This window comes from Capricornis sumatraensis, chromosome 6 (genome assembly GCF_032405125.1).
Source record: "Capricornis sumatraensis isolate serow.1 chromosome 6, serow.2, whole genome shotgun sequence".
In the NCBI taxonomy this organism is placed as follows: Eukaryota; Metazoa; Chordata; class Mammalia; order Artiodactyla; family Bovidae; genus Capricornis; species Capricornis sumatraensis.
In genome coordinates this window covers 108550742-108577665 of record NC_091074.1, presented here as the reverse complement: position 1 = coordinate 108577665, position 26924 = coordinate 108550742, and the positions used below count along the sequence as shown (strand labels likewise).

The 26924-nt window shown below is 41.4% G+C and overlaps 1 protein-coding gene and 1 pseudogene across 1 annotated transcript in view; one reads left to right on the top strand and one right to left on the bottom strand.

Moving 5' to 3' along the window:
• The window catches only part of LOC138080891 (PALM2-AKAP2 fusion protein-like), a 118754-nt gene that overhangs the window by 78473 nt on the left and 13357 nt on the right, over positions 1-26924 (bottom strand). The gene's annotated exons all lie outside the window — the stretch shown is intronic.
• LOC138081558 (U6 spliceosomal RNA) lies at positions 13350-13442 on the top strand (annotated as a pseudogene).

The following is a 26924-nucleotide window of genomic DNA, read 5'->3' as shown; positions in this document are numbered from 1 at the left end:
CAGGATCACAAGTTTGGAGACTTGGAGGCCACAGTCTTGGGATCCTTCAAGAACAGACAGGAAGCTCCTCCCACGGAGGAGAAGAGCCACCTCTGACGAAATGTCGACAACCCTGAAGACCCACATCATTAGCGCCAGTTCTTGTGGGAACGAGCTGTGTCAGCTACTGAGCATAGGGTGCTGATCAAGACAGACAGGATCCCCCATCCTGTGGGTGCTCACCTCCTCTGGAAGAGAAGGACACATCAGCAATACTAAGATGATGCATTACCTCTGAGACTCCGTGAGGGGGCTTGGATGAAAGCACAGAAGGAAAGGAGACACTTCACTCAGTCTGGGGTAGTCAGGGAAGGCTTCCTGGAAGAAGATTTGATTAATCTAAATCTTGAGGGGGATAGAGTTAGGGGTGCCATAGTGGTATGGGTTAGTTAGATGTAACAGGTTACTGGGGAATGGCTATTCCAGGCAGGAAGAATAGCAAGAGCCAAGATACTTCGGTGTGCAATGGCAAACTATTGTTACAGAGCTGTAAACACTCTAGTTTTACTGGTGTGTAAAGGGTAACAAGAAATAAGACTAGAGAAATGGGTGGAGGATGACATCACAGATCACACAGGCCTTGAATGCCCAGGATTGGGTTTTATTCTTAGGGCAATGGGCAAGGGACTTCAAGGAGAAGGATGAAATGACTATCTGCTCTTTAATGATCTTCATGATCCTAGAGATGTATTGGTAGTGAAGGAATCGGAAAGGAGTGCGACACTTGATACATATATACTATGTAGCACAGGGTATGGAAAATACTGCCAGTGTGTCCAGAAGCCTGATACTGTCTAGTGGGCCAAAAGACAGGCGGCCAAGGCAGGCTGATGCAGTCACAGCCTTTGGACTGACTTTACAGCCTAACGCATGTGCATGCAAACACACACATCTAAGGGGGTCACGGGCCTGACCATGGTACGACAGGGATAATCCGCCCAGCAAGAAGCACCACCTTGGAAGGTCAAGAAATGGCCAAGTTATTCTCTAGAGCTTTGCAAGGGACTGTCTCTAAGTGGGACTGGTTGCTTCAGATGCAAATTCGTCTACGTAGATAAATAGATCTACTTATTGAGAGCTGACTGTGTGCTAGGTACTCTTCCAAACACAATCTCCTTCAATAGTCACAATAATAAACACACCTCTTAACAAGACTAAAGATCCTTTATACTGCCCACACAGCTGCATAGTGATTGCTTTCCTTTTTGCTATTTTTAAATATTTTTTATCTTCATTAGATAAAAAGGCACAGAGCAGGCACATGGTTTTTAAAGTTCAAAAAGTTGATTCACTGCCTCCCATCCCTTAGTCTTGTATGACTGTCAACTCTTTAGAGTTATTTCTTACGTTATTTGCCAAACTTTTCTCTATGTTTATCTTATGTTGCTGTTTTATATTTAAATTTATTTTCAGTTGGAGGATAACTGCTTGACAATATTGTGTTGGCCTCTGCTTTACATTACTATGCATCAGCCATAGGTATACATGTGCCCCCTCCCTCTTGAATTTCCCTCCCATATCCCACCCCTTAGTTTGCTTATTTATCAGTTTTAAACATCCATTGACTTCCCTCGTACTTGGTCTCCCGATATTTTTATTTACTTCACAAATTTTGTTTAATCCTTCCTCAGTCTTCACATTACTAGAGTCATGTGAAATGTGGAACTCTTCCCACAATTCCAGAAGTTCTGTAAAGCCTCCCAATAGCATCTGCTAAACAGCTGAGTGGATCAGAAAATGTATCCACTTCACTGTGTTCCACAGCTCTTCAACCTCCTGCTCCTCTCTTGCCTGGTTGATGGCTAGACTTCACCTTGCAGGATCCCTGGTTTTTTGTACGCTGCCCGCTTTTTTAATTTGCTCCCTCGTTTTACTGGAGCATATCCTCCCGTACCTCTCTCCATACTCACTATAATTTTAGTCACTATTTTATTACAGTTATATAAGCACATGATTTAAAGTGCCTAATAGTTCTATGGATTTTATTCAATGCCTTAACTCCATCCCTCCACTCCCCTCTAATTCTTTCTCCCAAGAAGTAAATGTTTTAACTTCTTTTAGATAATTTTCGGTAACAATTTTAGACAGCTTCTTTGCAGTTTCTCAGTTGCTGGCACTATTTATTGACTTCCCGACATAGAAAATAAGGATCTATGTCCCCACCACATAAGTGTACCTTTCCCATGTCCCTGCTTTCCTACTATGCGCTCAGTTGATCAGTCGGTGTCTGACTCTTTGCGACCTCATGAACTACAGCCTGCCAGGCTCCTCTATCTATGGGATTTTATAGGTGAGAATACGGGAGTGGGTTGCCCTTACCTTCTCCAGGGGATCTTCCCGAGACCCAGGGGTCAAACCCATGTCTCCTGTCTCTCCTGCATTGGCATGTGGATTTTTTACCATCTAAGCCATCAGGGAAGCCCATCCTTCCAGTATAATTATACTGAAAATTTTAAAGGTCAATATTATCATGATTACATAACACTACTTTTAGGTGAGCCATGTGGTAAAGTATGCTGACTTTTCTGAATATCTTACCATTTTCTCCAAAATTGATAATAATCCTTTGCCCCCTTTACTTAGTATTTTATATATTTCTCAGTAGTTCAAGCCCCAAATTTTAACCATATCTTTATCAGATATTCTATTAATTCCACCTTGAGAAAGAAATCACTTCCTGAGTCTGCTGACACATTTTGGGAGCAGAGCTGCGAGTTCCCACAGGCAGCTTCTAGAAACTTCCTTTGCCTCGTTCATGCCGGATCTCCTATTTCCTGCTTCACTTGTAGTTTTCTATCCTGGTTTACTCTTTTATTGCAGTGAACCACCTCCCTCCAGCTGGTTCCTGAAAAACATGTGTGTCTGACAATGTCATTATTCTACTCTCACACTTGATTCAGAGTTTGGCTGGATAGACAGTTCTAGCTTTTATTTTCCTCCAGACTATTGAAGGCAGTGCTCCATAGCCTTCTAACTGCCAGCATTGCTGTTGAAATGCGAAGACCCATCCCTGATCTTTGCGTGTGATCAACTTTTTTTTAACCCCTGGAAGACGATAGGATTCTCTTTGCCACCAATGAATTCTTAAATAAAACTCTGGAGGACCGAAAGCAGACACATAAGTAGTAAAAAAACACAAAACTCTGCAGACCTGACAGGATCCTAAGCTGTCTTTGGGGAAGGCTGAGAGCCAAACAATTCATATGAAGACTGCAAAACAGACCAGGCCTCCTATTTTAACTATACGTCTCCTTCACCTTGGTGCCCAAAACTGTATTTCTATCGTTTCCTTCCCTGTTGTCCTCATGCTTGTGGATTTATGCCTTCACAAAAATTGCCTTAAGTTAAAGAAGCCAGCCACAAAAGGACAAATACCAGTGATTCTAGCTACACGAGGGACTTGGAGGAGTCAAACTCATAGGGCACAGAAAGGAGCTGATGGTTGCCAGGGGCTGGAGGGAGAGAGGGATGGGGAATCTGAATATAATGGATACAGAGCTTCAGTTTGAATAGATGAGAAAGTTCTAGAAAAGGATGGTAGTGATGCTTGTATAACAATGAGAATGTATTTACTACTAAACTGTACACTTCAAAATGGTTAACATGGGAAATTTGATGTTACACATTTTACCACAATAAAGTACAATAATATCTCCCTTTGAAAGGTTTTGTTTGGTTGGGAGCAAAGGCGATGCGGGAGTTCAATCCCCTCTTGTTATGCAGAAGTCTTTTGCAGATAAGATTTTTTTTTTTTTTTTTAACAATTCCATTCTTTAGGGCAGATCAGCAGTTTCAAACCTTAGGATAATAAGAATTATTTTAAGGGCTACAGACACAAAGCCTGGTGTTTCTTCTATAGATTGTACTTCATGAGTGATTCCAGGGGTTCCTTATTTACCACACAATGCTCCTCCCTTTAGAGTCTGACCCTCCCATATTATGATATTACCTTCAGCCGTACTAACAAAAGCGTAAAACCAAGAGCCAGAGAAGTGATATTCGAGAGTAGGACACAGGTTCCTTTCTTGATTCCATATGTTAAGAAGGTTAAGGTTGGTGGCAGAGGGCTTTAGCTACCAAATGAAATACAGATGGAAGAAGGGGGCCATGATGGAGAAGGCTGGGTGGGTTGAGGTAGTGCGAACGTGAAAACGTTCCTTCAGATCTCTCATACCCGAACTGCACAGACTCGGTGAAACTCCCCACACTGATGAAGCACAAGAAGAGAAGCCAATGTGAGGTTCCGGTTCATACAGGGGAGGATTTTCTGTCACCAGGGCACTGTCCAAATAAAGCCTGGATGACCACTGGAAAATCAGGCTCCGGTTGTTGGCAGAGAGACCGCTTGGGAAGGGGATGCTGGGACTGGACTAGCTGACCTTTAAGAGCCCTTTCAGTCCTGGGATTGTCTGTGAAAAGGTTCATGTCCACAGACCATAAGCCCAAACTGTAAACAAATGCTGTGCCCCACCAAGCCAGGTAGTAAATGTGGTGTGCTCTATTTTAAGAACATAATCCACTAAGAAAAACAGGTTCCTAAGAAAAGGAATATATGATTACAGGCAACATACAAGCCGCAGTTCTAGTCCACCCTTGCCTTTCCAAAATTTCTCTTTTTGACAATGTGAACCTCCAAACGCAAATGACAGTAATTCTCGATGAAATTCTCTCATGCAAGTAATCAATGTTTCCCCTAAGAAAAGTATCACTGGCTTCATTACTTTCCATCAAGAGGAAAACCTTCAACCTAAGCTAGTATGGTTGATTTTCCAAAACAGATATCTTCTAGAAGGCTTTGGAAAAGTAACTAAATAGAGTGTCGCAAGAATCACCTTTTCTTATTTATTAAAAGGTACACAGTCTTTCTGCAACACTCCCAAAGCACTTTCTGCATGTTACCGGGTTGAAGCAGTATTTCTTTCTACTTACTGCATTCACTTTATTTTTCAGTTATTTTTTAAATTTTAATCCCTTTTAAAAACTGAAGTATAATTGAGTTACAGTGTTATATACGAAGAACTTCCTGGCAGTTCAGTGATTAGGTCTCTGCACTTCTACTGCGAAGTCCTGTTAGTTTCAGGTGTACAGCAGTGATTCAGATACATAAATAAATATAAAAGCTTTCAGATTCTTTTCCCTTATAAGTTATAAAATATTGAGTATAATTCCTTGTGCTATACAGCAGGTTGCAGTCACTTCTTTTTTCAATGTACCTTCCATTTCATCTCTGGAAAGATACAAAATAACACAACCACAGACTCTTAAACTTTCTGTTTACTGGTTTCCTGAGCTCAAAATACTCTCAATATTCAGCCTATGCGATTTGATCTAAGTTACCAGCGAGCACAGCTTTTGCAGACAGAGGGATCAGAAAAATGACTGGGGAAGACAGTGCTCTAAATACAGGCTTCCCACATGCAATCATAACCACTGTGTGTGCTAAGCAGACAGGCTACACTGCGCTCCCATCTCTTACTCTAGCTGACATCACATCTCTATGATTTTGATTATCTGAAACTGTCAATCTTCTTGGCAACTTCTACAGAACCTTTTCTTAATGGTATAAAATGTAAAAATGAAAACTGATGGATTACATGACTTCCCCACCCACCCCCCCACTTGTCTTTTTCTTTTCTAAAAACAGAAGCCGCTGAAGACCTTGCCTGCCAGTATGCCAGTGACTACCACTGGTCTCCCTTCTGGGACGCAGCAGGTTAACACTAGTGATGAATTACGTGCTTCTATCCCCAGGGCTGCCTAGCACAATGCCTTCCATATGGTAGCTGTCAGAATGTTAGGTTCATGAAACTGAATGACGAAGAGAGGGAGACGAAAGGGACTTTTGAGATAGGGAACCTCAACCTCCCAATCCAAGTCGCCATCTATCTCTCCCCGTAGGCAACAAGAACAGAGACACGCACAGATCAGTGCTGTGCGTCCCCCTAAAATGGAGCAGGACGAGCTGTCCATCCAACAGCCGGACCACAATGATTCTGTCCAAGTCTTTTCCATACGATTCCTCGCGGGAAAACCAAAAGAAACTGATAATTAACCTAACATCTCAGTGTGAAGATTAAAATAAGCTACACAGAGGAATTTCCTGGCAGTCTAGTGGCTTAAAGTCTAGGACTTTAAGCTTCCACTGCAGGGGGCACAGGTTTAAGCCCAGTCAGGGAACTAAGATCCCACAAGTCACATGGCCAAAAATAAAATTTTAAAAAGCTACATGTTTTCACTCCCTGCTATACAACAGGAAGGTATTATTCGCTGCCTTTCAGATGAAATGCTGACCGCAGCCAGGAGATTCTGTGAGACTGCCATCAAATTCTACAGACGGGAAATAATAAATCTTGGCAGGCTGATACAGAATAATCATTGAAGGCAACAAAGCACTGATTTTAAAAGCAAACCTCTTTATTCAGCCATGGTTGGACTGCCCAGGGAAATATTTCAAATTAAGTACGCAAATTTCCTAAAACAAGTTGTCATAAGGGGTTGCTTTCATGGATCAAATACAAATAAATGCACTGGCCTGAGGGTCAAGAGGCCGCCACTACCATTTTCCACACCACAAGAAATATTCTTGGAGCAAACCCCATGTGTATCCACAAGCTGGTTCATTATCTCTGTCACAGAGTAGTTGTTTACTTTTGAAAGAACAAATGTGTCTTCAGCCCTTACTTTTTAAATTATTTGAGTCAACAATAGTGCAAATGAGATAGTCTTCTAATTAAAACAAAAGCAGTCTAAATCCCCAAGGAAAGTTTTTATTAAAACTCACCATCACTGCAAGAGAATGAAAATCAAACAGCCAACTGATACCTAATACTATGAACATCTAAAAAAATTTTTGTATAAATTTGCAGATAAGAATTCTTTTCCCAATCTGCTTTTTATGTCATTTCAGAATGACATGCTGCAAAAACAAAATTAAAAATTCACAGATGCTAAATATACCATTATCTTTTTAAAAATATAGGCATATACAACTTTAAAAAAACTCTCCACAGGAAATATGAACTGATAGAAGAAATTCTCATTGTATTTGCCAAGCAGTGGTGGCCCTAGTGGTAAAGATCTCTCAGGTGCCATCCCTGGCCCCTGGAGGAGGGCATGCCAACCCACTCCAGTATTCTTCCTTGGAGAATCCCATGGACAGAGGAGCCTGGTGGGCTGTAGTCCACGGGGTCTCAAAGAGTCAGACAAAACTGAAGCAACTTAGCACGTTTGCACACATGCACTCATGTACCTACTAAGTGCCAGGCCTAAGCCACTGGTGCCTTTCTCAAGATATCCAAGGATTCAAAGAAGATTCTTATGTGGCCAACATAATGAAATCCCCTTCCCCTACCACCATCTCCAGAAGTATACTGACTGTCTAAATCAGGGGTTGATTAAGAAAAAACTGCCCATGCAGGAACTAAATCTGGCTGCCACGGGTTCTTGTAAACACCATTTTATTGGAACAAAGCCACGCCCTTTTATTTACATATTGTCTGTGGCAGTTTTCAAGTTCTAAAGGCAGAGCAGAGGTCTGTAATTGCAACATGGACCACATGGCCAGCAAAACCTAAAATATTTACTGCCTGCTCTTTACAGAAACGTTTGCTGGTGCCTGGGCTATATCAAGACATATCCTGGGGTTGATTCAACATTTGCCCAAACACGTTTGGACTTCCGGGTAGAGTTATGAAACAGTAAGCAGATCTCAGGAACAAGGGCCCTGAACTGTGAGTGAGAGAACAGAGATGTCCTCCCAGCCTCACACACACAGCTTTGGCAGCTCACAGCTCAGTTTCTAAGCCTGGGATTTCCCATCTATCTAAGGGAAGAATTAATACCTGCCTTACCTACTTCACAAGATGTGAAAGTGATTTTGCCACTGCATAGCACAGCCGCAAGGTGAACGTAAGGTCACAATAAACATAAAAGTGAACACTGAATTCGGGCTTAGAATGAGCCCCGCTAGGAGCTTTCTATGTGTTATTTCATCTAGTCCGCACAACAACCCTATTAGATGGGTACCACTATGATCCCCCTTACAGACAAAGGAATCAAGGCTCAGAGAGGTTAAGGGATTGCCCATTGTCACACAGTAAGTGGTAAGGTAAGACTCAAACCCAAGCATCAGACTCCAGAGTTTATGTTGTTAATTACCAAGAACACTGTTTCTCAAAACTGATGGAGGGCTCGCCACCAAATCTATCCACTTCACAGAACAAAGGCCCAGCAGCCTTATTTCTGAGACAAGTGCCATCATACTGTCTGTAGGACTGCCTTGAAAGTGCAAGTGAAGCTCAGTCGTGTCTGACTCGCTGCGACCCCATGCACCAGTCCATGGAATTCTCCAGGCCGGAATACTGAAGTGGGTAGCCCTTCCTTTCTCTAAGAGATCTTCCCAACCCAGGGATCAGACCCAGATCTCCCACACTGCAGGCGGATTCTTCACCTTACTCATGTGCTAAATGTTAAGAACTGCCCATACAATAAACATTCAAGCTTTATCTATACAGGTAGTGGAAGGGAGGCCCAACAAAGATACAGGTATCTTACCTCAACAGAAGCCATGATCAGTTTCAAATGAACAAGCAACCCAGAACAACAGCTTGCCTACACACTCAGAAGCAGCTTTGGTGACGCTGTCTTCTCTATACTTCTAAACATGTGCGCATAATTTAGTACCTTGCATTCTTATGTAACACAGCCCATCTAACAGAAATGTAAGAGAAAACTTAAAAAACATTAACAACATAAAATATATTCCATAGGTACCCATGTGGGTTTTTATTGCCCTTTTCACTCTTCTGAAAAGCAATTTGGAAACACGTTCATACCCAAGCCAATTTACCCAGCATTTTCTTTTCATTTATTAAAAAAAGAAACCAAGCAGTTTTATTTTTTTTCTTATTAGAGGGTAATTTACCCAGCATGTTCATTTCCAGGATTTCATTAGACAAAAATAATGAGGAATGCTTACAAAAGCTTTACGTATAAGGCTGTTCACTGCAATATTATTTATAAAGGCAAACATCTGGAAGCCACCAAACCACCCAACATAAACCATTATCTAAATAAATTTCAACAGAATGTTTTGTACTGTGACCATGTGTAGGGGATACTGCCTGTACTCTTCACAAGTGTCAATGTCAAGCAAAGGGCTGAAAAACTTTTCTTGATTAAAAGAGGCTAAGGCAACACGACATCTAAATGACCCTGAATTGGATCCTGGTTTTGAGGTAAAAAAAATATTGCTATTAAGGGCATTTTGGAGGAAAAATTAAGAATATATAAAAATGGAGTTTATATATTAGTTTGTATCAATATCAAATTTCCTGAATTTTCAAACTTTGATTATATAAAATAGCATAAAAGAGCATGAGGTCTGCAACTTATTTTTAAATGGTTCAGAAAAAGGAATATTAAAACTAATATCTAAATCTGTGTTAAAAAAATAGTCACTCAGTCATGTCTCTTTGCGACCCCGTGGACTATAGCCACCAGGCTGATCTGTCCATGGAATTCTTTAGGCAAGAATACTGGAGTGGATTGCCATTTCCTTCTCCAAGGGATCTTCCTGATCCAGGAATAGAACCTGTATCTCCCCCATAGACCGGCATATTCTTTACCATCCAAGCCACAAACTCCCAAATATGTATAATAATACATTATATATGTAAATTCACATATACATGAATATGAAGACCAAGTAACTAGGAAAAAGTTGGCTTAAAGCTCAACATTCAGAAAACTAAGATCATGGCATCTGGTCCCATCACTTCATGGCAAATAGATGGGGAAACAGTGTCAGACTTTTTTGGGGGGGGCTCCAAAATCACTGCAGATGGTGATTGCAGCCATGAAATTAAAAGGTGCTTACTCCTTGGAAGGAAAGTTATGACCAACCTAGACAGCATATTCAAAAGCAGAGACATTATTTTGCCAACAAAGGTCCATCTAGTTAAAGCTATGGTTTTTCCAGTGGTCACGTATGGTTGTGAGAGTTGGACTGTGAAGAAAGCTGAGCACCGAAGAATTGATGTTTTTGATCTGTGGTGTTGGAGAAGACTCTTGAGAGTCCCCTGGACTACAAGGAGATCCAACCAGTCCATTCTAAAGGAGATTAGTCCTGGGTGTTCATTGGAAGGATGGATGGTGAAGCTGAAACTCCAATACTTTGGCCACCTGATGCAAAGAGCTGACTCACTGGAAAAGACCCTGATGCTGGGAGGGATCAGGGGAAGGAGGAGAAGGGAACAACAGAGGACGAGATGGCTGGATGGCATCACCAACTTGATGGACATGAGTTTGAGTAAACTCTGGGAGCTGGTGATGGACAGGGAGCCCTGGCGTGCTGTGATTCATGGGGTCACAAAGAGTTGGACACGACTGAGCAACTGAACTGAACTGAACTATGAGAAATGTTCACAACTGGTGAGTGCAACATGAAAACTCTTTATATTAGTCTTGCAACTATTTTCTAAGCTGAAAATTATTTTAAAATGAAAAACTTAAAAATGTCTGACAAACCTGAGTTTTGACAGAAAACAACAAAATTCTATAAAGCAATTATCCTTCAATTAAAAAATAAATAAAATTTTTAAATGTCTGAAATTTTGTTAATGAGAAATTGCTCATGCTAAAATGAATAAAAACACTAGGATATAAAACTAGTATTTTTTGGTATTTAATATTTTTGAATTTGTAGTAAAAACTATATATTCAGGAAGACATCTCAAGAATGGGTACAGTTAAAAAATATATATATTAGAAATCAATAAGCCTAAATATTACCAGTGGCCTGTGGTTTCTGAGTGGTGATATTGTACTGAACTTTATTTTCTTCTTATTGTTTTATACTTCTTGTGTATCTACAGTTTTTATAGTAGTATTTTGATAATCAGGAGAACAAGTATTATAGGTAAATTATAAGCTTATATGAATTACATACACATCTAATTTAGTCTTCAAAGACTTCTACGTACAGGCTTAATACTTCATGTCAGAGGAATTTGAAGATAAGACCTAAACAGATTAAATACTGTTTACAGCAGCAATTTCACACTAGTAAATTTCACAACATATTTGAAGTTACTTCCCACCAAAATCTCAGAAAAGCGGGGGCAGACTACAGGATCGGTACATGCAAACACTGGCACTCCCAGCGTCAGCTAGAACTTTCTCAAGCTTGTGAGACTGACAGCAGAAATCACTGTCCCCTTCTAGCTCGTCTCCTGCAATAATGTCTGTTACCTTAAGACATTACTAGAATGCATGTGTATGTAATTTTTTTTCTAAACCACTGGAGCCAATTGTAAACCTAAGGCTCATTATTCCTAATACATCAGTGTACATTTCCTAAAAATAAGGGCTTTGTCTTTTTTTAACCTACCTAGCCACAGTACAGCTTCCAAATCATGGAATCAACACTGACAGAATCCCACCATCTAAACTTTAACAGTTATCTCAGTGATGTTGTTATCAACAAAATGGTTCAATCTAGGGTCCCATGTGGCATTAATTCTCATGCTTCTTCAGTCTCCTTCAATTCGGGGCACTTTCTTGGTTTTTCATAATCTTGATGCTTAAAAAAAAATTACAAGCCAGTTATCTTGTTGAATGCTCTTCAGTTTGACACTATCTGATATTTTCTCATGGTTAGATCCAAATCACTGGTTTTTGTAGGAAGAGCACAGAAGGGATGCTGTTTTTCTCTTGCTCATCTCATTGGATGGTGATCAATGTCAGCTTGTCTAATTACTGATGGTGTTAAATTTTAATTTGTGACTATGGTGGTGTCTGCCAGGTTCCTCCACTTTGTATTTACTCTGTTCCCTCTGTAATTAATATGTATTTTGTGGAGAGATACATGAAGCTATATCAACATCTTGATGGAACAATAGGACAGTTAAAAGTTTAAGCTGAGTAGCAATCAATTTTCCCTTCAGAAAAAAGTTAATACATCTATATAATATATTTGCTAGTTACATTTAAGAAATATAGTACCTGCCCCCCAAATTGTTTACAGGATCTACACAGAGAAAAGACCTTTAAGGAAAATTTTTTATATAGAAGTGATGATGTCTGGTTGTGAACCTGAGTCCCTGGAGAAATTGTGAATACTTAATATTATTTGCCCTTTAGTTTTATCCTTGGAGCTGGCATCTAAAATACATTCTTTTTGAAAAAAAAATTTTTTTATTGAAATATAGTTGATTTACAATGCTGTGTTAATTTCTGATGCTGCTGCACAGCAAAGTGACTCAGTTAGACACATTCTTTTTCATATTCTTTTCCATTATAGTTTATCACAGAATACTGAATATAATTCCCTGAGCTATACTTTAGGACCTTGTTTATCCTTCCTATATATAATAGTTTGCATCCGCTAATCCCAGACAGAGGATGAGATGGTTGGATGGCATCACCGACTCAATGGACATGAGCTGGTGATGGACAGGGAGGCCTGGCATGCTGCGGTTCATAGGGTCGCAAAGAGTTGGACACGACTGAGCGACTGAACAGAACTGAGCTGAATCCCAAGTCCCAATCATTCCCTCCTCCATTTCCATCCCCAGCGGCAAGCACAAATCTGTTCTCTACATCGGGGAGTCTATTTTTGTTTCATAGATAGGCTCAATTTGTGTTGTACTTTAGATTCCACATATAAGTGATATCATATGGTATTTGTTTTTCTCCTCTGACTTATTTCATTTAGTATGATGATCTCTAGGTCCATCCATGCAGCATGCAAATAGCATTACCTCATTCTTTTTAATGTGTTAGTAGCTCAGTCATGTCCAGCTTTTTGTGACCCCATGGACTACAGCCTGCCAGGCTCCTCTGTCCATGGAATTCTCCATGCAGAAATATTGGAGTGGTTAGCCATTCCCTTCTCCAGGAGATCTTCCCAACCCAGGGATCAAACCTGGGTCTCCTGCATTGCAGATAGATTCTTTACCATCTGAGCCACCAGGAAAGCCCTCTCTTTAATAACTGAGAAATATTCCACTCCAGTTAGAACCAGACATGGAACAACAGACTGGTTCCACATTGGGAAAGGAGCACACCAAGGCTGTATATTGTCACCTTGCTTATTTAACTTATATGCAGAGTACATCATGCAAAACGTCCGACTGAATGAAGCACAAGCTGGAATCAAGACTGCTGGGAGAAATATCAATAACCTTAGATATGCAGGTGATATCACTCTTATAGCTGAAAGTGAAGAGGAACTAAAGAGTCTCTTGATGAAAGTGAAAGAGGAGAGTGAAAAAGTTGGCTTAAAGCTCAACATTCAGAAAATGAAGACCGTGCAACACATATACTAAATTGGAATACAGAGAAGATTAGTGAGGCCCCTGCACAAAGATGACATGCAAGTTCGTGAAGCTTTCCACATTTCTAGGTTTGACAGAAAACACAAAATTCTGTACAGTCATTATCTTTCAATTAAAAAATAAATTAATTTTTAAAAAAAGATCATGGCATCCGGCCCCATCACTTCAGGGCAAATAGATGGGGAAACAATGGAAACAGTGACACACTTTATTTTGGGGGGGGGCTCCAAAATGACTGCAGATGGTGACTGCAGCCATGAAATTAAAAGATGCTTGCTCCTTGGAAGAAAAGCTATGACCAACCAACACAGCATATTAAAAAAGAGAGACATTACTTTACTGACAAAGGTCCATGTAGTCAAAGCAATGGTTTTTCCAGTTGTCATGTATGGATGTGAGAGTTGGACCATAAAGAAAGCTGAGCGCTGAAGAACTGATGCTTTTGAACTGTGATGTTGGAGAAGACTCTTGAGAGTCCCTTGGACTGCAAGGAGATCCAACCAGTCCATCCTAAAGGAAATCAGTCCTGAGTATTCATTGGAAGGACTGATGCTGAAGCTCCAATACTTTGGCCACCTGATGTGAAGAACTGAGTCACTGGAAAAGACCCTGATGCTGGCCAAGATTGAAGGTGGGAGGAAAAGGGTACGACAGAGGATGAGATGGTTGGATGACATCACTCACTCGGTGGACTGGACGTGAGTTTGAGCAAGCTCTGGGAGGTGGTGATGGACAGGGAGGCCTGGCAGTCCATTGGGTCGCAAAGAGTCAGACACGACTGAGCGACTGATCACGACTGAGTGACTGAACTCAACTGAACTGAGTATTCCATTATATACATGTACCACATCTTCTTTACTAAAATACATTCTAGACTCATGTGAACTTCCTTGTTTGTTCTTTCCACAAAAGTCTTTTAACTGAGATAAAGCAGGCTAGGCTAACCGTGACCGAAGTCTGTGGATCACAAATAGGTCTTTGTAGAACACACTAAATGTGTCAGCCATGGCAATGCTTAGGCCAGGTCACGAGACTTGTTTCAAATGTTTCAGTTGAGAGGGGCTTCAGGAACTCCCATGGGAGATCAACCCTTAGTCTTTTTACTTAAGCATGTCCCCCCACCAAAGCTTTGTGTTTATCTGAAGACATAAGACCAGCGATGACGCATTCTTGCTCAGAACAGAGAATCTGTCATTAAGATGGACTTGCAGATAGAGATAGAAGTTTTGGAGTTTTACACAAAGGCTCACTCTGTGCTTGAAAATTTACAATGAGGATATTCTGAGAGCAATGCAGAATCAATTGTAATTTTCCTTTCTTGTACCTGGCAAGCACAGTGGTAGAATCTTTCCTAAGGCAATACTTAACAGTTTGCATTGGTTGCTGTGTGAATTCTTGGACCTAAGGATAAACAGGGATGTATTTCTACTCTTCCTGATTGTCTCTGATTTCCATTTTCTAATGAAATGCTCCTAGAGTCTCACATTGAAGTCGACATGCTAAGTTAAGCAAGGAATGAAAGCGGAAAGCCAGCTGGGTGAGCCCAGGAAAGAGGGTCATTTGTGGTATCGACCAAGGTGGAGTTGGGGCCAAACTCTAGAGGGGAACTGAATTAAGCAGCCCACGAGGTGAGAGCAAGATTTAAGGAAGAGTCATTGAATCAAAGTGTAGGTCTAAGGGCTGGCTGCTCTCTGAGGTGGGCTATCTGGGCAGGCATCAACATGGAGGATTATGCCTCCTGGTGGTCCGTATACCTCTAGAGCACTTACGCTATATAAACACTGCTTCCCCAAACAAGGCATGGCTCCTGCACATAAGGACGACTGTTTCCTAATTCTGTCAACCAATGTCCTCCGCATCCTCATCCCCCTCCCTTCCTTCAAACCCTTAGTGCCATTCTCAGACCACGGAGGACCCAGGACAGCTCACGTCTCTCAGGTCCACGTTCAGTTTTTTTTTTTTTTTTTTCCTTTTTCACAAATGACACCATAGGCAAATTCTGTCACCGGCATGATTTTAGAACAGTCCAAAATTAGCAGAAGACAGTTTTGGGAGACCGCTGATCAATCAGGGACTGTCCCGTTCTGCTTGGTGACCGGGCAAGATGTGGAGCTGGTCCAGAGTGAGTTCATCACTCCAAACCATCCCAGCATGGCTGCATGGTGTATGGAGAGGCTCCTTTGGCCCTCGTGGTCTAAGCTCAGCTCTCCTCCGTCCTTCACACACAGGCAGAAAGTGCGGGGCTACAATGAGCCCTGATTCAGTGCTAGCAGCCTGGTCCTGGACATCCCAGCCTGTTTCTCTTATGTGCCACCCTGGCTGATGGGCATGGGTTACTATTTACGAGAAGCAAGAATTCACTGGGTTAATTCCCAGAGCATAAGCTAAGGGCATATCTTGAAAGACTGCCATAGAATCCTGCCCTCGCTCACAGCGGAGAAAAAGACAAAAGGAGGAAGGGTGGGAAGGGAGCCAAGGAGGGGTCACGTGAAAGGTCAGGGGAGAACAGATGTCTCTTCTTTGTTGCCCCCTCCACCACTGCCCTCAGAAGTCCTCACTGGCCTTGGACCACCGGCAAGCACCCCCAAACCCATTCTCTAGTGGCCACCTGGGAAATGTAACTAAATGATGAAACTTTTAGAAAAAAGTTTGAATGTTACTACCTTAGATGTGGTTTCTTAATAGGGCATCTAAATGCATGCACATAAGGATGATAATTTCCTAATTCTCTCTCAACCCATGTTGCTCTCAATCAGCTTGATCCTTTCATATTTCAGTATTACTGACAGCTACTGCTGCACTGGAGGTGGTGGAATTTATTCTTCCAATTTTCCCACTTCTTCTATTTCTTGTTTTTACCTAGATTATAAGACTACTAAGTTGCCTAATAATAAGGAACATGTGTATACCCATGGCGGATTTATGTTGACGTATGGCAAAACCAATACAATATTGTAAAGTAATTGGCCTCCAATTAAAATAAATGAATTTAAATTAAAAAAAAACTACATAGACAAGTAAAACAGATGACATGTCTACAGTTTTAATGAAACAAGATAAATCTTGAAAATGTGTGCAGAGTGACGTGTATCACCCAGGCATCTGAAGTTGTTGACTGAGTTAAATTTTACACAAATATCAGCTTCCTTTTTCTTAATCATCCAAAAGACAATAAACAAAAAGGCATAGCCTGTCACTTTAGGGAGTAGAAAACTGGGTTGAAGTCTATGGAAAATGATGAAGATTAAGATTTTCTCATTTTTCTTTTCTATTTCTCCACACACCCCGCCCCACACCCATGTCAATGGTTTTATAATGAAACATGGTTAAAAGTTCTTTTATCAACTGGATTAAGCAATACACTTCCCTGAATGTAGTGTTATATTGGTTCAGAGAAAATTTATGATAATAAAAAACTGGACTACAATACAATGAAATAATAATATGACCTAATAATAACTCAGCCCTCAGTGTTTCCCTACCACCCACTCTCTGCACTATGTATACTGACAAGAAAAAATCATAAGCAAGCATTTTCTTACTTACAATGATCTTATAGATCTTATATATTATTAAATGAATCATATGGAGTCCAAGGCAAAACAGTCAATATCACAGTGATATCCAGAACACAGGTATCCCAAAAGTCATCCACAGGTTCTTAGAACTCCATAATACTACTGCATCTGAGTGAATTTTATAGAGTTTTAGCCAAAATTTACCCAATAAGAGACAATAACAGGACCAAAAACCCTGAGAGTATACTCATTTTCCATGCATCAGTGAGGCGGGGCAGTTGTTGTGCAGAAAAGTTTCTAACCTAAAAATAATTGATCATCAATGAAAGAAAACCAGAAGGAGGAATTATATAGGACCTGACCCCAGGAGCAACAGAAGAAAGTCAACTGAGCCATGAACTGCCAAAGACATCAAAAGATGAAACACGTCCTGGGAGGGGGAGCTGGGGGTGGGGGCGGTGCTCAAGTAAGAAGGCTTTCCAAAGGCACTTGTAAAATTTAAGAAAATGCAGAGTCATTTTCATCTTTATAGTTTCCTTGAGAAAAGAAAATATTTGGGACCACTCCATAATGTCCATAAAAATTCTATTTCATCCTGTATTGCAAGTTGAACAGACACTATTTACCGAGTATCTATTAGACTCTTTATATTTTCTTGTTGTATTTCAGTCTCTAAGTCATGTCCAACTCTTTTGTGACCCCATGGATTGTAGTCTGCCAGGCTCCTCTGTTCGTTGGATTTCCCAGGCAAGCATACTGCAGTGAGTTGCCATTTCCTTCTCCAGGGGATCTTCCCGATCCAGGGATTGAACCCGAGTCTCCTGCATTGGCAGGCAGGTTATTCACCACTGAGCCATCAGCGAAGCCCCCTTTATATTTTAGATTAAACTATATGAAATTTCTAATACCTGACCATCTTAATCTATAAAAATGGTAATTTCCAGTGGATTCTACTAATTCACTGCATCTAATATCTAATTCAAACCTTGCAAGATGGGAATTATAATTCCCATTTGCAGATGAAGAAATAGATATAAGGAAGAAGGGTCATGTGCCCCAAGGTCATGAGGGTACCAAGAAACACCAAGTTCCCACCCGGGTCTCACAGACCCCAAAGCCAAAGGTGAGGAGCCTTCTGTCAACAGTACAGCCAGAGTTATCTGGGCTAGTCCAGGCAGTTAAACATGCATTTAGTAGAACACAGAGCTTAAATAATCACACTTAGTCTACCAAGTTTTTGAAATATACTTTGTACCACATGTCAGTTTATGTAACAAACACCCTGAGCAAATTACTTAACAACACAAGTCTTCTGATCTGTAAAAATGAGAGGACTGAACTAATAAAGGCACATAAAGGATAGAAAAGGTATGGACCTAATAGAAGCAGAAGATATCAAGAAGAGGCGGCAACAATACACGAAAGAACTATACAAAAAAGATCCTCATGACCCAGATAACCACGATGGTGTGATCACTCACCTAGAGGCAGACATCCTGGAATGCAAAGTCAAGTGGGCCTTAGGAAGCATCCCTAAGAATAAAGCTAGTGAGAGTGATGCAATTCCAGTTGAGCTATTTCAAATCCTAAAAGATGATGCTGTGAAAGTGCTGCACTCAGTATGTCAGCAAATTTGGAAAACTCAGCAGTGGCCACAGGACTGGAAAAGGTCAGTTTTCATTGCAATCCCAAAGAAAGGCAATGCCAAAGAATGCTCAAACTACCACACAATTGCACTCATCTCACACACTTGCAAAGTAATGCTCAAAATTCTCCAAGCCAGGCTTCAACAGAACGTTAACCATGAACTTCCAGATGTTCAAGCTGGGATTTAGAAAAGGCAGAGGAACCAGAGATCAAATTCCCAACATCCATTAGATCATTGAAAAAGCAAGAGAATTCCAGAAAAACATTTATTTCTACTTTATTGAATACACCAAAGCCTTTGACTGTGGACATTGTTAAAGAGATGGGAATACCAGACCACTTTACCTGTCTCCTGAGAAATCTGTATGCAGGTCACAAAGCAACAGTTAGAACCAGACATGGAACAGACTGGTTTCAAACTAGGAAAGGAGTACGTCAAGGCTGTATATTGTCACCCTGCTTATTTAACCTATATGCAGAGTACATCATGAGAAATGCCAGGCTGGATAAAGCAAAAGCTGGAATCAAGATTGCCGGGAGAAATATCAATAACCTCAGATATGCACATGATACCACCTATGTGGCAGAAAGCAAAGAGGAACTAAAGAGCTTCTTGATGAAAGTGAAAGAAGAGAGTGAAAAAGTTGGCTTCAAGTTCAACATTCAGAAAACGAAGATCGTGGCATTCGGTCCCATCACTTCACGGCAAATAGATGGGGAAACAATGGAAACAGTGACAGACTTTTTCTTTTAGGGCTCCAAAATCACTGCAGATGGTGATTGCAGCCATGAAATTAAAAGACACTTGCTCCTTCGAAGAAAAGCTATGACCAACCTAGACAGCATACTAAAAAGCAGAGACATTACTTTACTGACAAAGGTCCATCTAGTCAAAGCTATGGTTTTTCCAATAGTCATGTATGGATGTGAGAGTTGGACTGCAAAGAAAGCTGAGCGCCAAAGAATTGATGCTTTTGAACTGTGGTGTTGGAGACGACTCTGGAGAGTCCCTTGGACTGCAAGGAGATCTAGCCAGTCAATCCTAAAGAAAATCAGTCCTGAATATTCATTGGAAGGACTGATGCTGAAGCTGAAACTCCAAAACTTTGGCCACCTGATGTGAAGAACTGACTCATTTGAAAAGACCCTGATGCTGGGAAAGATTGAGGGCAGGAGGAGAAGGGGACGACAGAAGATGAAATGGTTGGATGGCATCACCAACTCGATGGACACGAGTTTGAGTAAGCTCTGGGAGTTCATAATGGACAGGGAAGCCTGGCATGCGGCAGTCCGTGGGGTTGCAAAGAGTTGGACATGACTGAGCGACTGAACTGAACTAAAGGATTGATTAGGTCCTTTTTCATTGCCTTAAAAGTTGACTAATAAACATAACACATTTTTAGTTTTTAAAACAATTATCGTAACTCTTTGGAAGCTATCCAGCCAATAGAGAAAAGTTTAAAGTAGAAAGAGAACCTCTTTCTAAATTTCCCATTCTCCTCTAACTTTGGTGCTCTGTATCCATCTGAAATATAATCAGATCTAAGTGTGGGATGCTAACCCATTCCCTTAGCATCTCTGAGACTCAGTTTCTTATTGTGTAAAATGGGACAGGGTGATGTCAGCTCGGCCTCCTCTCAGGGGAAGAGGAGTGTATTAACGCAGGTGTATTAATGCAAGTGAAAGTGTTTCCACAACGGGCCTCCTGCAAGGTTTTATTAAGACTTCGCTGGAAGTCGTGTCACATGCTCCCCTCCCTGGAATTTGCCAGGATACCCATCAGGTGGGAATGCCTGCCAATCCTCTTCCTCCCCAGGGTCTCCCCATTCATGAGCAAGCAGCTTCCCTCAATGAGTCAGGACAATAAAGTTTGGCTTCCCTGAGCTAATCAGATAACATTAGAAAAATGGAAAAAGCCACCAGGTATGATTCAACCACAAAAAAAATTCTCATAAAACCATTTCTGAATCATGTTCACATCATCCCTGATAAATCAGACTAGGTGGAAAGCAGTGAGTGTGAGGGGACCACGGGGAGTCACGCCATTATGGTTCTAGGTCTGCCTCACTTGCCTTCCCAGAGCCACAGGTTCTGTGAGGCCAATAGGCTGTTTGGAAGCTGTGAGTTCATCAGTGCCTCCCAGTCATCCTACAGCTTTAGAGTTAAGCCAGAAAGAAGACGCACACATCATTTAACTTGGAGCTGATAGAGACCCACTCACATGATTACCTCGTAAAGATAATCTAAGAACCTACTTGATTAAAAGAGCTGAAGGTTCTGTGACATTGAGAATATGGAAGGGTTGAAACCACCCACATTAATAAGCCACAAGAAAGACAGGCAGTGGATTTAACATACTAAAAATGCACCTGTCTCATGATCAAAGGACATTTTTCTCTATTCCTGGGACAAACAAATGTTTAAGTCAACTAAGAGTCAAATAATAATTAATATCCACAGTTTCCAAAACACTTCTACATGGCAACTTACTTGATCCTGAATGATTGAAGGGGAGAAATTTACATTTATTAAAAACATAGTATTGACAATACACCAGCTACTCTGGACTGGTTCCTGCACAGAAACCACTAATCATACGTATCACTAGCCCCATTTTGCAGTTTGCAAAACCAAGGCTTCGGGAGGTACAGTAACTTGATCAAGTTGTTCTGAACGCCTCAGGTCTACAGGATTCTTTCCCTACAACCTAGCCCTTTGACTAGGATTACTAGTGGATTACTAGTCTGTGGATTACTCTATGGCTTTAGAGAACATAACAGTTTGCAAATTAGGTTGAGCTGTCCCTGAAAACTGTCAGCTTCCTTCCTACACTCTATTCTCGTTTGTGTACCCTAAGGCCTTCCATGGTGGGCTGTCCTACACTCTGTTAACCAAGGGCTGATATTTCTGGTGCCCAGAAGTGAGACAGCCAAGAGAGGAGTACTCTCCACCACTGGAGAAAACCCCAGACCCACAGCTGGGGCAGCTCGAGTAGGGGTTCCTATATCACTTTAGTATTACCATCAGATAGTATCAAGCCCAAAATACCTCTCAGTAACTGCACCACCACTCCAAATCTTTACTTTCACCCTATTCAGTTGCCCACTTCAAGGGGTGTTGGACAGAAGTCTGATCAGGAAAGCAAGAAAAGAACAAAATTAGCCAAGTGAAACCTGCTGGAGACTTCATCCTATTTGGACAACCCATCATGAAAGTTTATTTGAGTAAAATATACAACCCCAAAGGATTACACATTCCATGAAATACAATCTGCCCCCAGTTCTGCTGATACTCAAAATTATGGTATTACAGGGGGGAAAAATTTGGAACATAAACAAATATGATTCTAAACCCAACCTGGGAAATGCACTTGCTAAATCCTCCCTCGGTAAAAGCCACAAAAGTATTTCAACCACCACGGCCTTATCCTTCTCCAGAGATTTTGGCAAAAAGAAAAGCCTCCAAATTTAAATAAAGAAAAGCAATCTCCAAGTTTGATTTTCACTTGTAATGGCAAATAGATGAGTACATTTAAAGGCAGCACAATATTCCTTTACCCACCCCAGCAGACTGAATAAATCAGTAAGTAAATAAATAAGCAGACCGAGTAAATAAATAAATTCTCGATCAGAAAAGCTGATCGAAAGACACCATGGAGTAAACAGAACTCCAGGAGGGGTGGAGAAGCCTGGGCACCTTTAGCTAATTGAAGCAAAGCTCCCTAGTCGGCAACCTAAGGACAAACCGGTCAGCTTTAACCCCAGCATATGATGGAGGGAAAGCTTCATTAACACTAGTAAACAAAACTACAAAATGGCATGGCAAGGAAAGCTGAGACCTTGACTGTTTTTCTCTCTCACAATATTAGCTTACAGCTTAGCAACAGCGAGGGTGGAGGAGGAAATTCCTATGTTCGCACCCACTCCTCTCAAATGCCTTTTTTTTTTTTTAAAAGAGAAATCTATTGTTGGAGCAAGGCAGACTCAGGTTTTTTTTTTTTCTCATGGGTAATAATGGATTCAATTGCCTTGAAGTCCATGGACCTCTGGGTAGGAAATACCAAGCAGACAAACAGGAACAGAGTAATGCAGCAGCCAGATGTGTCCTAGACCTACATTCTAGAATACCTTAGGGCACCTCCGTATAGAAAAATATTTAACTTAGCAAAGCTATCAATTTGATTTTTTAAAGTTTTCTTGTGCTCAGCTGTGTCCAACTCTTTGCTACCCCATGGACTGCAGCCCGCCAGGCTCCTCTGTCCACAGAGATTTCCTAGGCAAGAATACTGGAGTGAGTTGCCGTTTCTTTCTCCAGAGGATCTTCTCGACCCAGGGATCTTGAGCCTGCATCTCTTCCATCTCCTGCATTGGCAGGAGGTTTCTTTACCACTAGTGCCACGTGGGAAGCTCCCAAATTTTAAGCATTACTAGAAAAAATGAGAGCATTTCAATATTCAAGATGAAAATAATCTAAACATGAATTTTTTAATTGTGAAAATAGCCACAATAGCATTATCTACATGGGCAACGTTATCTATCAGACCTACATTACCAAGAGATGGAACCTAGCCTTCCCTTCTAACAGGTCCAGAGATAGAGAAAGCCAACTTCCTCACCAGTTAGATGAAGGTTATCTACTAACGGTCTTTCCTTTCCTCATTCTATATCCTCCTGTGGATACGAAAGCCAGGCCACATCCACTTTTATTATCAGTTATCTGATAAAAACAGTTTATTCTTACTCAATAATCTGAGAATCTCTAAAATCAATTACCATGCAAACGATCATAATCTTAAAGGGAAGTGAAGAGGAAAGACAGGATAGGAACCACAAATATTTGCAAAACTGTGGCAAATGCAGATACCAGTATTTAGTCATATTAAAAGAACAAGAACAATATATTAAAAATAACTGACTGGCACTAGTGGGTAACACGTATGTTAGTCTTGAATGCTAATCGCATGTCATGCTCTCTGTTAAACTCTCTTTCAATGTTTTCCCATGTAATCCTCCCAACAATTCTATGGGGAAAGTACTATTATCCCTGTTTTATAGGAAACAGAAGCTTAGAGATTCAACAATTCACCCGAGGTGACATGGTTGCTATGGACAAAGCCAGGATCGGGGCTCAGGCTATCTACCTCTGGAATCCATACTCTAGCTTATACTCCCTCTAAGCCATCTGTTGTACAAATCCACATCCACTTACGACACATCCTAGTCGGATGTCTCATGTTATATGACTTTTGCTCTCTGATTTCCTTTTTCCTGTAGTTGTACTTCAGCACTTGCTAGAGAAGTGAACTCCTTGAAAGTAGGGACTAGGGAATTCTTTTGCTCTCTAGAGGACTTCACAGGTAGATAATGCTTCTCAACAACAAGAGTGAGAGAAAAGGGGAAAGCAGGACCCCAGGTGTCCATCAATGGATGGTGGATCAACAAAATGCAGTATAGACATATTCTGGAATATAATTCACCGATATTAAAAAGGATGGAAATCCTAGTACCTGCCACAACATGGGGGAATCTTGAGGACATTGTTGTTGTTCAGTTGCTGAGTCACGCCCAACTCTTCACAACTTCATGGCCTGCCACACACTGAGATTCCCTGTCCTTCACTGTCTCCCGGAGTTTGCTCAAACTCATGTCCATTAAGGACATTATGCTAAGTGAAACTGCCAGTCACAAAGGAGAAATACTGTGTTATTTCACTTAGATGGGTTACCTAGAGCAGTCAATCTAAGAGGGACAGAAAGTAGACAGTGGTTGTCAGAAGCTGGAAGGTAGAGGGGAAAGAGAAGCTGGTGTTTAACAGGTAAAGGCTTTTAGTTTTACAAGATGAAAAAGTTCTGTGGATGGATGGATAAAGATAGTATCACAACAATGTGAATGTACTTCTTGTCACTGAACATGGTTAAGATGGTCAATTTTTTTTTTTAAATCTTTTTACTTTAGTATTTTTATTTTTTTTTAAGGTTTAAAGAAATTTATTTACTTGGTCGTGCTGGGTCTTAGTTGCAGCATGTGAGGTCTTTAGTTGTAGCATGCGAATTCCTAGTTGTGGCCTTTGGGACCTAGTTCCCTGACCAGGGTTCAGACCGGCCTGCCTGCACTGGGAGCATGGAGTCTTAGCCCCTGGACCACCAGGGAAATCCCAAGATGGTCAATTTTATGTTCTGTGTATTTTACTACCATGAAAATGAGAAACAAGCAAACAAGAGGAAGAGCTAGGAGTGTCCATCACAGAAACGCCTGCAGCATATACTTCTGGGCCCGGCAGGCAGAAGGGACGTGCTGTGATGAGCGTCAGGGAGCTGGCCCTCCGCCTGGAAGTCACCCTGCTGGGGTGACACTGAAGCCCACTGACAGGGAAGCGCCGTCCAGGGCTGCCCCCAGAGTGTTTCCACAGCCTCGCAACCCCCGGCTCACTCTTGGAACATGCCCCTCCGACAGCCAGGGAAGCGTGAGGAAACAGCAACTCTAAGAACATGTGTCTCTGAGACCTCAGCAGGCACCTCTTCCTGTTTCAGAGACGGGGCCGGTGTAGGCGCAGGCATGCGGTGCCCTTATGCCGGAAGACAAGTCCAGGCATCCATCGTTTCCCTCCACGTGGAGCCAGGGTGGGAAAAATAAGGGGGGGGGGGGGGGCGGGCATAGTTTTCACCTTGGCAATGTGACAAGCCAGGGTTAAACTGCAAAGAAAACAATACTGAAAAATGTGACGGCTCGGGATTCCTTGGATGACAGAGGGGTGGTAATTATGGAGGTGTCCTCGTCCCAGGGCCAAAGGGCAGCCCAGACAGTAGGAAAACACAGCTCAGCTCAAGTCTTCCTCTTCAAATCAGTCCTGTGGCCTCCGATGAGGGCGCCATGAACCACAGGTCCATCCCAGAGTGTTCACCAAGGAAATGCTTGGACCCTCAAACCACGTGGACCTTCCAACCCTCCCTGAGTCAACTCACTGAGTGTTTAGGTCCCACTGTCTTCAAGACCAAGGTTCTCCTTTGGCTTTCAAAAGACAGATTTTCACAATCTTTTTGGTGGTGGTGGTGGTGGTGACATTTATCTTCTATTTCTGCCATTTGGATTTATTTTTTGACTTTTTTTTTTTAAGGTAAAGTTAATACAAATGAAACAAAATTTCTCTGTGGATGCCTGATTTACTGTGGTAAAATATACAAACATAAAATTTACCATTTTAACCATTTTTAACTGTACAGTCAGGGGCACTAAGTATACTCACATTTTTAGCTACCAACACCACCATCCCTCCAGAGAACACTTTTCATTTTTCAAAAATGAAATTGTACCCATTTAACACTAACTCTCCATTCCTCCTTCCTTCTAGCTCCCAGCTCCTGGCAACCACCACTCTAGTCATATTTCTAAGATCTTAACAAATAGCTTCTCCTTTTACTTTCTCTCCACCTTCCTTCCGCTTAGGCAGGCAGGCTGCCAGGAGGATGCTTTGCTTTGGGGATCTGGTGTCAAGGAGTCAAGGTTCTTCCTGGCTTTTGTAAAAAGGCTGTAACAAACTCAACATATTAAAAGCAGAGACATTACATGGCCGACGAAGGTCTATCTAGTCAAAGCTATGGTTTTTCCAATAGTCATGTATGGATGTGAGAGTTAGACCATAAGGAAGGCTGAGTGTCGAAGAACTGATGCTTTCCAACTGTGGTGTTGAAGGAGACTCTTGGGAGTCCCTTCGACTGCAAGGAGAGCAAACCAGTCAATCCTAAAGGAAATCAACCCTGAATATTCACTGGAAGAACTGATGCAGCAGCTGAAGCTCCAATATTTTGGCCACTTGGTGCAAAGAGCCAACTCACTGGAAAAGACCCTGATGCTGAGAAAGATTGAGGGCAGCAGGAGAAGGGAGCGACAGAGGTTGAGATAGTTGGATGGCATCACTGACTAAATGGACATGAGTTTGAGCAGACTCTGGGAGACAGTGAAGGGCAGGGAAGCCTGACATGCTGCAGTTCATGAGGTTGCAAAGAGTCAGATGGGAATTAGTGAGTGAACAACAACAACAAGCTACTGACAAGATTAAATATTCATGATCATGATCTCAGAGTAGCTGCTCTTATGGAAGATTCAACTCACTAAAGAAATACGAAAATTTGAGCTTTTTAAAGTTATACTCTTTGGAAAGAAGGTTCGTTCCAATTTGTGGATGAAAATGGGTCCATGTTAAAGGTTGAAGGTTTTATTCAATTGTACGTGAATTATGTCTTCCTCTGTTCTTACCAACTCTGCCCTTGGTTTGGAGCTATTCTTCATAAAGTGCCAGTAACTGTTACTTTGAAAGGGTCCAAGGATTTGCAGTAGTCAATTCTGTGATGATTCTTACTAGCAGTTTCCAGATCAATTTGTGAAAG